The 11,227-nt window shown below is 34.7% G+C and overlaps 2 pseudogenes; both read left to right on the forward strand.

The window, feature by feature from the left end:
• Positions 1–2,924: 2,924 nt before the first annotated feature.
• On the forward strand, positions 2,925–3,105 carry LOC117181836 (annotated as a pseudogene).
• A 2,833-nt stretch (positions 3,106–5,938) lies between these two features.
• On the forward strand, positions 5,939–6,118 carry LOC117181825 (annotated as a pseudogene).
• The last annotated feature ends 5,109 nt before the right edge of the window (positions 6,119–11,227 follow it).

Here is an 11,227-nt window from a genome sequence, read left to right on the forward strand (position 1 = left end):
TCCATATTATATACAACTGAAAAACATAAGTTAAAAAAATCGACTCATGCATGAAATTAAGAATCATGCGAAACAACAAAATCGCCAATTTCTTTAATTTCTTACAAATGGGGATCGAGATTTAAATAGAAGACCACCGAAGTTTTCCGAAGTTTTCAGATCGGCAATCATCGTGCAGCAGAAAACCTGAGAAAACCGAAGTTCGAATCGGGCATTTTCGGCCTACACACGAACTTACAGTGGAATCATGCACCTTTTCTTTTGCGGCTCGCAAACGATAGGTATGGTGGGGGTAAATTTCATCCAAGATCTGGAAGCTCTGGAACCAACTTCCGGTTCTGTCATAACAGTTTATAGTTTTTTACACTTCCTCAAAAATTAAAAAAAAAACTATTTAAAATTCCGTGTAAGTCTTTAAAAATACAAACCCGACAACTACTTTTATTTTCGACCATTTTAAACTCTCGGAGGTTTTATATTATGAGTTTTTTTGTGTAATTTGATAAAGGCCTGAAATAGAACAAACAACATAATAATTTATAAATATTTATTATATAATGAAGTTATTTTTTGGGCAAAATATTGAATTCAATATAAGATATAGTTGAATTTTCAAAGAAAAAATCTGCATGCTTCGCGGGCACATTCTCATCGCTCGCTGCGCGCGCGGCTCTCTTCGCTTGCAGTATTATTTTGCGTCTTTATATTCTGAATTGTCTACCGAAAATTTGTTATGATAATCTTGTAGGGTTTTTAAAAAGCAGTGTTTTTCTTCTATTGACTTTTTTTCACATCGTGCGCTTTTTGGCTTAAAATTTGGATTTTCGGTTGATTAAAAAAAAAATTGAAAATGCTTTAACACTGAAATTGTTCTTTTTATCGAAAAAAGTCATTATAATAAATTGATTGCTTTTTTTAATACTATGAATACCCGTGAATAGAATTTTCAAATTCAGAAAAAAAGTGGTCTAAAAAATGTTTAAAGTGCGCTGACTTTTTGAATTTTTATCCAAAAATTACATTTTTTCATTCAACTATTTCACAGTATTTCCAAGTGTCTTAATTATATAAATGTGTTTTTTAAAAAAATCTATTTTTCACGATTAAAAAAAAACAGAACAATCAAAACATTATTCATGACAAATTAATTCATTTTTACATTCTCATCAAAAAAGGTATTAGATTTGTATAAAATTTTATCACACCAGTTTTTGTCAAATGTTCCCTGATACCCCCTGAATCCAAAAAACAGGTTTTTACGAATGTGTCTGTCCGCATGTTCGTCTGTGGACTTTTTTTTGTTAAATATATAAAGTGGCCATTTTTTGGTCATATTTATTTATTTATAAAAAATCGAAAAACTAATTGAAAAATTCGGCCCGACATCTCTCTTACAAATCTTAATAGCTTTTTGAACAATTTTTGTTGTTTAAATTGCTCATTATTTATGGTCCCCCAAATCCTCGTTAATCGAAGTTTTTTGGGTCACTGAAGTAGGAATTTAATTTAGAAGTTAACAAAAGGTAAGACTGATGTGTAGACTGCGTGTGCTACGTTCAAATCGTAACAATAAAATTGGAAATGAGTAAATTCAGTTTTTGAAAAACCTGCAGAAGTTGCAGTAAAATGCTTGATAACAAATTTTATTAAAGAACGCGCATTTAAAAAAAAAGTTGAGATAAAAATTCAAGCCCGAATCACGATATACGCGATGAGAATGTATTCGTTAAAGCCGAAGGAGCTTTAACAAAAAAGAAGTCATTATCACCAAATTACTGCTGTCGATGTTTTGACCTTTACTGTTAAAAAATGTGTGCACGAGTGCAAGGAATATACAATGACCGAGCGCGGAGCGCGAGGTAAATACATTATCGAGCGCGGTATCAAAATCTTCGAAAATTTTCATTTGGTTAAAAATTATTTCAAATTTTTTGAAATTTGCTACTATTAATTTTTTTTCTAAACTTCTAAGCCTTCTACATAAATTACAAAATAATTTAAATTTTTCAAAATTTTTTTTTCAGAATTAAAAATAAGCCCTATAACTTTCCAGATTCTTTTTCGACAATGTTTTGAAATCTTTTAAAACCTTTTTAAATATTATCTTAAAATGAAGTATTCAAAATAAAAATTCCTCGAACATCTTTTCGGAACTTTGAAGAAAGTTTATTTATTTTTCTTGACAAATTTTAAAATCTTAAAAAATGTTTAAAATTCTTATTCGAAATCACAAAAAATCCAAATTTTATTGATCATTTTAAAAAATATTTTAAAAAAAATTGTATTATTTTTTATACATATAAAAATACTATGAGAGATGTCATGATGTTTAATTTTCTGTAAAGTCTGCGAGAAAGCGACGCATTTGGAAAAATTAAATCATACATTCTTCAACGACTTTCAGATCATTTAACAGTTGACCAGTTTTCAATGGTCTGGAAGTCGTCGAAGTGCGCTTTAATTATTTTTAATTATTTTGTTTTTTCTCAAACTTTGTTTCCTTCTAAATATATTTAAAAATTATCCTTAATTTTCTTAAAATATTGCAAAAATCCTTACGAAACTCAGACGGTCTAGGTCGTCGGAACGTGGGTCTCGCGTCTCAGAGAGTGGGAGTCGGAAGTTTCGGCCACGGACCGCTTGGATCGCAGCGCGGTCTCTCGGGATCTCTCTCGCAATCAAAATGTCGTGTAGTGTGCATATAACCGAGGCAGAAATAATATTCAGTATCGCTTCTCGGCCCTATGGCTAAGATCAAAGTGTAGTCTGTCGCGCGTGTTATGTAAAACAATTTTTTTTTGTACACTCGACAATTTAGTTGGAAAAGGTTGACTAGAATCGCCAGAAATTTTATATACTTTAAGAATGAACTTTTATCCTACATCTGTAGCGCCTGGACGTGGAGTTGTCCCACGTTCAGGACCATGTCTTTTTAAATAAATGACTTTTATCTGTTCTTATCAGCTTGATATCTGATACGCATTTCATCGGAATGCCAGAATATCGAACTGATTTTTGGAAATCGGCGGAGTGTTCTCGGGCTTACTCAGGCTCTGCCACGAGTTGCCTCTGCATTGCAGTACCGCAGTGTGCGGCCCACTTATAGAAATCAAACAAAGATCAGTTCTTTATGCAGTTTTAAAGTCTGTTAGGGAAGATATCTATTTTTTGAAAGACCTTTATTCATATAAAATTTAAAATTCGCGGCCAAGTGTTGTGTTCGTGTCGTGTGCTTCGTTGGTTCCAGTGCTCACCCCTCTGCTAGGAAGCTAGGAAGCTAGGGGGACGACACTCGTGCTGGGTGGGGGTAGCCGAGGGGGGCGCGCTGCCAGGTCGCCGAGGGACGCCAGCACGCCTATTCAGACCTAATGGTCGAGAAGCGACCAAAATTGCAACCAAAGTAGGCAATCTTTAGTTAATTTCTAATTTGCTATTTGTTCAAATGTTTCTATTTAAGGGGGGTATCTTTTAAAATTCTAGTCTTTTGTTCTAGCCATTTAATTATTCTTGATATAAATTGGGTAATGCCTGCTTTGTTTTAAAAAACTAAATCATTGATATTATTTTTCAGTTAAAAACAAGACTGACTTGTTTTTAATTTTTTTAAATTTTAAGTCTTAAATTCAATTTTCATCTATATAAAAGTAGGATTATCTCCTTTTTTTAGCAGTATTTTTAGTCATTTTTCTAACTTTGTAAATACTTTTAGTTTTTCTTTTAAGCAATCTTTAATTCAACTTTTATCTATTGACTGATACTTTTTATACATCTATAATTTGTTGTATTTATTTATTTTTACTTCCAGTTTAAAGTCTTGTTTATCGCTTTTATTTAAAAATATTTATTTATTTATTTTTTGACAATTTCGCTGAATGTCTGTATATTTTACTTGACATAGCGTGATAGCTATTATTGACTCAGATAAAGTCAAATGTTTATACAGGTGTTTTTAGGTATAAGTTCACTTAGTTTTAAAGCTATATTTCGACCATTTGACATTGTCCGCTTCGTTGGTTTGAGTCCCGGACCGGGTATGTTCGTTGTGTTGATTTAAATCAGAATTTTTGAATTAACCTTGCATAACATTTTATATACGATTTCAATTATTAGCACTCTACTCTATGGTTCAGTTTACTGCAAATGTGAGCAGGAGCGGTTAAGGTGAATTACCAACGTGCATGCTTGTTTCGGGATTATTTTTTTTAAAGTATTAATCAATCAGTATTAATTAATAAATCTCTTTTAGTCTCCGACATCTCTACCATTAAAAGAAAAACGAGTATAAGGTCGCTGGATTTTGTAATTCTAATATTGAATTTCTGTTGTTGTTATTTTCTTCTTTCAATAATTTTTTTTTAAATTTCTTATTTTTATAATTAAAAAATTGCGTTTGATTTTTTACTTACATAGCAACTTAAACTTTTTTCTCTGGACAATTTTTTGTTTGTTTTTGTTTGAATAAGTTAAAAAAAAAATAATAGCAACATGGCGGAGACAAAATTAACTTGGAGTTGGCCTGAACCGGAGCAGTTTAAGTGCGGCTATTGCCCTCCTGCGGAGGTGGGTCGTCAACTCAAGAGGGGTGGCCAAACGGGTATTTTTCAAAAGCATGAAGACTACCTTAAACAATTGCGCTTTTATCATAAAGATTTTAAATTTGAGCACACCTATAACTGTGGGGTATCTGTGCGGTATCTGTAAAGTGACTGCACGGGCGTGTTCTTAGGGCCCTCAGGCACGGGCACCTCCGTGCGGTCATACGCCAGAAATGCCGCTAGACGACAGAGAGGAAGATTAAAGGTACGCTGGCGGTGGTGCGAGGAGAGAGGTGAGATGGCGGTTGAGTGCAATGGGAAAGGGGAGGATGGAAAACGGGGAGGTCTTGTAATTGTCCCACCCGGTGCATGATCCCAGATTATCTATCGCCTCAGAGTGGCTGTGCAGAACCACTATCTTGACTCTCTTTTGAGCAAGAAAGACCAGGGCAAGGTGTACGCACTTGCTTCAGTTGGCGGGGCCTCGAATCACTTCCTACGAAATGGAAGTTTTACGAGGTTTGCTGACTGGCGCTTTGTGCACCGTGCAAGGCTGGATGTTCTGCCGCTCAATGGAGCGAGAAGATGGGAGACCAGAAGGACACGCGCTGTCGCCGATGTGGGTATATAAATGAGACCCTCCCCCACGTTTTAAACAACTGTGGGCCCCACATGGTCGCTATAACAAAAAGACATGACGCGACGGTCCAAAGAATTGTGAAGGGCGCTAAGCTTCCGGGAGAAATAATACTCAATAAATCAGTCCCGGAGGCTGACGCGGGCTGTTCTCTTCTCAGACCGGAAATTGTCATTAGGGATGAGCGATCTAAGACTGTAACGATAATTGATGTCGCAATCCCTTTTGAGAATGGTCCGGATGCATTTCGTGTGGCCAGGGAGCATAAGCTTCAAAAATATCAGCCCATAGCCGATTCCCTTCAGGAAAAAGGCTATAAAGTGTACCTACATGTCTTTATTCTAGGTATACTAGGTACTTGGGACCGAGATAACCGGGCTGTTATCAAACACCTGCGAATCGGTAAGCGATATGCAGGGCTGATGATGAAACTTATGGTCTCTGACACAATCAGGTGGTCGAGAGATATATACGTTGAACACGTTTCTGGTCAACGACAGTATATTTGACTGGAAGCGACAGACTTTATATTCTTAACTTTTTAAGACATGACGATGTTTTCTTTTTTTTTATACTGAATATGTAGTGCGTAAGTTGACACAAGTCTGTCGCGCGTGTTATGTATAACAATTTTTTTCTTGTACTACTCGACAATTTAGTTGGAAATGGGTGACTAGAATCACCAGAAATTTTATATACTTTAAGAATGAACTTTTATCCTACATCTGTAACGCCTGGACGTGGAGCTTGTCCCACGTTCAGGACCATGTCTTTTTAAATAAATGACTTTTATCTGTTCTTATCAGCTTGATATCTGATACGCATTCTATCGGAATGCCAGAATATCGAACTGATTTTTGAAAATCGGCGAGTGTTCTGGGGCTTGCTCCGGCTCTGCCACGGGTTGCCTCTGCATTGCAGTACCGCAGTGTGCGGCCCACTTATAGAAATCAAACAAAGATCAGTTCTTTATGCAGTTTTAAAGTCTGTTAGGGAAGATATCTATTTTTTGAAAGAACTTTATTTATATAAAATTTAAAAATTCGCGGCAAAGTGTTGTGTTCGTGTCCTGTGCTTCGTTGTGGTTCCAGTGCTCACACCTCTGCTGCTCTCATCCACGTGGTTCCGGTGCTTCGTCTTCCCGCGCTGCGTCTGCTGTTCGTGGAGTCGACTCCACCTCCCCCTGCTCTGTCAGAAGCTAGGGGGACGACACCTGTGCTGGGCGAGGGTGGCCGAGGGGGGCGCGCGGGCCGGGTCGCCGAGGGACGCCAGCACGCCTATTCAAACCTAACGGTCGAGAAGCGACCAAAATTGCAACCAAAGTAGGCAATCTTCTTTAATTTTTAATTACTATTTGTGTAAATGTTTTTACTTAAGGGGGGGGGGGTATCTTTTAAGATTCTAGTCTTTTGTTCTAGTCATTTAATTATTCTTAATATAAATTGGGAAATGCCTGCTTTGTTCTAATTACTAAATCACTGATATTATTTTTCAGTCATAAACAAGACTGACTCGTTTTTAATTTTAAGTTTTAAATTCATTTTTCGTCTATATAAAAGGGGGATTATCTACTTTTTTTAAAACAGTATTTCTAGTCATTTTTCTAACTTTGTAAATACTTTTGAGTTTTCATTTGAGTTTTTCTTTTAAGCAATCTCTAATCTAACTTTGATCTATTGACTGATGCTTTTTATACATTTATAATTTGTTGTATTTAATTATTTATTTTTACTTCTAGTTTAAAGTCTTGTTTGTCCCTTCTATTTAAAAATATTTATTTATTTTTTGACAATTTCGCTGCATGCCTGTATATTTTACCTGAGCAGGTGCGATTAAGGTGAATCACCAACGTGCATGCTCGTTTCGGGATTCATTTAATAGGACTTCTCTCCTGGAAAACGACTGGTTGTGTTGATTATAATTTTTCTTTGTGTGTGTTTCTTTTTTAAATTATTTGTTGGCAATTATTTATTTGTTTATATATATTTCTTCCTGATTTTTTTCTACTTTTGAACTATTTTTTAAAGTATTAATCAATTAGTATTAATTTATCAATTTCTTTGGTCTCCGACATCTCTACCTTTAAAAGAAAAACGATTATAATGTTGTTAAATGTAGCAACTTAAACTTTTATCTCTGGACAATTTTTTTTGTTTTTGTTTGAATAAGTGAAAAAAATAATAAAAAAATGGCGGAGACAAAATTAACTTAAAGTTGGCCTGAACCGGAGCAGTTTCAGTGCGGCTACTGCCCGCCTACGGAGGTGGGTCGTTAACTTAAAAGGGGTGGCCAAACGGAAATTTTCCAAAGGCATCAAATTACCTTAAATATTTGCACTTATATCACAAAGATTTTAAATTTGAGCGCACCTATAAGTGTGGGATGTGCGCGTTTGTGGGTACCAGTGCCTACAAACGTAAATCGGTAGAAACACACTTTAAGAAAACTCACGAAAATGTGAACGTGCTAAATGGTTCCGGTTTGCCACCCCTCAGAAGGCGACCCGCGCCCGTAAGGGCTGCATAGGTACGGATCGTAGCGCCCACCACAGGTTTGGCCCTCCCACCCCCACCATCATCACCCCCCTCGCAGCTTAGGTACGGATGATAAAGTCGTGATGCGACATCGGAGGAGGAGGGAGCAACGGTTACTCTCCTCCCGCAGGATATTTTCAAAAAAATCAGTTGCATGAAAAATATGGCCTGGGGGCTCGACGGTATCATTTATGGCATCCTCCTGAAAGCTTGTCCGACCGGAACAATTCTTTCAGACATTTTTAATGCCTGTCTACGGCTTCACTCGATACCCCAATGTTATCATTTTGGTACATAAAAAGGGCGACAATTCCCAAATTACGGACAGACCACAATCGGCGTAGTGTTCTGGGGCTTGCTTCGGCCCCGTACAAAATAACCTAAAATTAATAATCTGTGCAAGTAACCTACTGTTAATATTAATAAACAATCTTTTCTCAAGAAAGCTTATTAATAATGCGAAAACAAAACTATTATTGATACATAAAATTGGATACTTAAACAATTTTTACTAAGTTATTTGTAACTTATTCAATAAAGAAAGTTTTGGAAAGCCACTCGGCTTCGTATTATAATAAAGAAATTCTTATATTATTTCTTAAAACATGATAATGCCGTCCTCTTGCACGTCCGGCCCATTTAACTTTAATTATTATCATTTAGTTTAATTTGATTTAAAAAGTCTTTCTGTGTTAATTTTCTAACCTTCCGGCAGTTAGGAAATACACGTTTTTAAAGTAATTTTTGAAACACATGGTAGCCGGTTCAGCTTTCTGGCTGGCGAGAGTTTGGAGTCAGAAAGAATAGGAAGGAAAACAAAGAAAGGACGGAGGAATGCGCGCGTGGGTAAAAGGGAGATAGAGACTCTGGCCAGTCGGCCTCCACTCGTCGGCACGTGATTTTACGAAATTTTGGGGCACCGTGCGAGAGGAGAAAGTAACCTTGACAGGCATGAGTCATTGAAGTGGATCAGCCAGCTTATCGATGTAAACAACTTAAAGACGGCAAGTTTTCAGTAGACTACTTTTCAATGTATTGGATGGAGAACTTGAATGATGGTACGTTCGACAAATTAAAGCCTTCAAGTGGCTCACTGTCGGACCATGGCCGTAACACAAAGAGAGTGTAATTTAACGAAAAAGATGAATACTTAACAAAAAATGTAATTGATGATATTTCAACCAAAAAGGATATTAATTTCAAATCTCAAATTGTTTTATTCAACTAAAAAAGGTGAAGTCCTAATAAAATAGTTAAATCCTTATAAAAATAGATTAATTTGTAACTAAACAGTATCATTCTTATGCCAAAAAAATTTAATTTATAACAAAAGGGATAAATTTTTAAAACAAAAAGACGAATTTCTGACAAAGGAGTTAAATTTTAAAAGAGGAAAGGTTTTCCAGTCAAGAGAGATAACAAATTTTTAAGATAATTCTTGAATTTTCAAATTAAAAAGGCGACTTCTTACGAAAATAGTTTAATTTTAAACCAATTAGTAGAATTTGTTTGAATTGTCAGGTAAAGAAATTATTTTCAACCAAAAGAAAACCAATTTTTAACAAATTAGTTAAATCTTGAATGAAAGAGCTAGATCTGCAACTAAAAAATATAATTTGCCAACCACAAATGGAATAGTTAAAGCTTGAGATAAAACCATCAATATGCAGCCAACAGATATGAGTTATGAACAAAATAATAAAATTTTAAACCATAGAAACGTTTATTCAATTAAAATGATGAATCTTTAACGAAGAAAGGGTCACTTTCCAACAATGAATGATAAAATTTTAATCCGAAAGGACAGATTTTCAACAAAAGAGTTGAATGTTCGACCAAACAGAGATAATTTAAAAAAAAGTTGAATTTTCCACGAAATAAATCAATTTCCAACAAGTAGTAGAATTTCTAACCATATAGTTAAAATTTCTACATCCAAAGACATATTTTCAATGATATATTTAAATGTTAAAAAAAATAATTATCAATAAAATAGTCTTTTAGTCAAAAAAGGAAACGAAATTTCATCCAAATAGTAGAACTTTTAAGCCAAAAGACGAACTCTGTACTCTATACTTTGTACAAGAGTTGAACGTTCTACCTGAAAATATGAATTTTTATCTAAAAAGGAAAAAATGTTAAATTAAGAAACTTAATTACTTAAAAAAGAAGAAATTATAGATAAAAAAGATCAGTTTTCAACAAAAAATGGAAAAGTTACATTTTCAGTAATATTTTTTAAAATAAAATAGAAAATTAACATTTTGAGACGAAAAATTTAATTCAAAAGAAAAAAAATCATTTTCAGAAAATAGGTGAATTTTTAACGAAAGGTATGATTCTTAAATTAAAAGATAATCTTTCAACAGAGTACTTCAATTAACTAGTCCAGACCATAATATGAATTTTCGACAAAAAGTTAATTTTCCACCAAAATAGTATTACTTTGAACACTAAAAGATGAATTTTCAACAGTACCTTTAACCCTCTTGAAGCACACTGGTGTGAACTAAGAGAATTATGCGGTACCTCTCTAGCATCTATTGTGGTTGAGTCCGCGTTCATTTGTCGCTTGGCTGCCGAAGCAGCAGGTACTAAACTTCGATTGAGTGCATATTTGTACAAGTGTTCCTTGTGTGTGTGTAGCATCGCTGCCGACTCTGAAATATAAAACTTATGAATTTTACTGTTGAGCACTTGGATTTCTATTGAAAGTAAGTGAATTTAATCTTTTTTACAATAATGATAGATTTTAATATATTTATTAAAATAAATTGCAGTGACGATGGAAGTTTATTTGCAAGAGCTAAACAAATTTCTCTTCATGGGGTTGATTCTCTCCATATGTAAGCCTAGGATAAAGCCAATTGGTATATTTTGTAAGTAGTTACTGAAAAAACAGTATAAATTTCAATTTATATGAAATGTTCAATAACTTTCGAAGTAATCAACATTTTTCAATGTTCTTGGGTAAGAAAAATATTTTTGTAAAATATATGAAATCACAAAGTTGTTAGGAAAGTCCCTCAAAATATGTATTTATTTCATTTTTATTTTTATTTGCCGACAGATAAATTGTTTCCCAATTCCTTATGAGGTGCCGGAACTACTTGCGCAGAATTTGTGACGACCATCGTGCACCTGTATGCATTGAATTCGAGCGTTTTCCCGAGAACTGAGTATTTGATGTAAAGATTTGTAAACGCCAAATCAAACCATTCTTCGACCGACAATGAAATAATAAATTCCGCTTGATCTTGCTTTAGATTGTATCGAAGAAAAACTTTTCTTAAATCATAATTTAACAAAAATAACTAAGAATGAACTATTAATAGCCATTAGAACTGTTTTCAATGGCACTGTTTTCTCTTTCAATAACAAATTCTATAAACAGATATCAGGTTGTCCCATGGGTTCGTCCTTACGAGGGTGGATTGATAAGTTTCCGGCCTGACCAAGAGATGGCGCCACTAGGCCTACCTTGAGGTGGCGTTCTATAGTACCATCCTTAGATAGCTTGT

Source organism: Belonocnema kinseyi, chromosome 1 (genome assembly GCF_010883055.1).
Source record: "Belonocnema kinseyi isolate 2016_QV_RU_SX_M_011 chromosome 1, B_treatae_v1, whole genome shotgun sequence".
Taxonomy (NCBI): Eukaryota; Metazoa; Arthropoda; class Insecta; order Hymenoptera; family Cynipidae; genus Belonocnema; species Belonocnema kinseyi.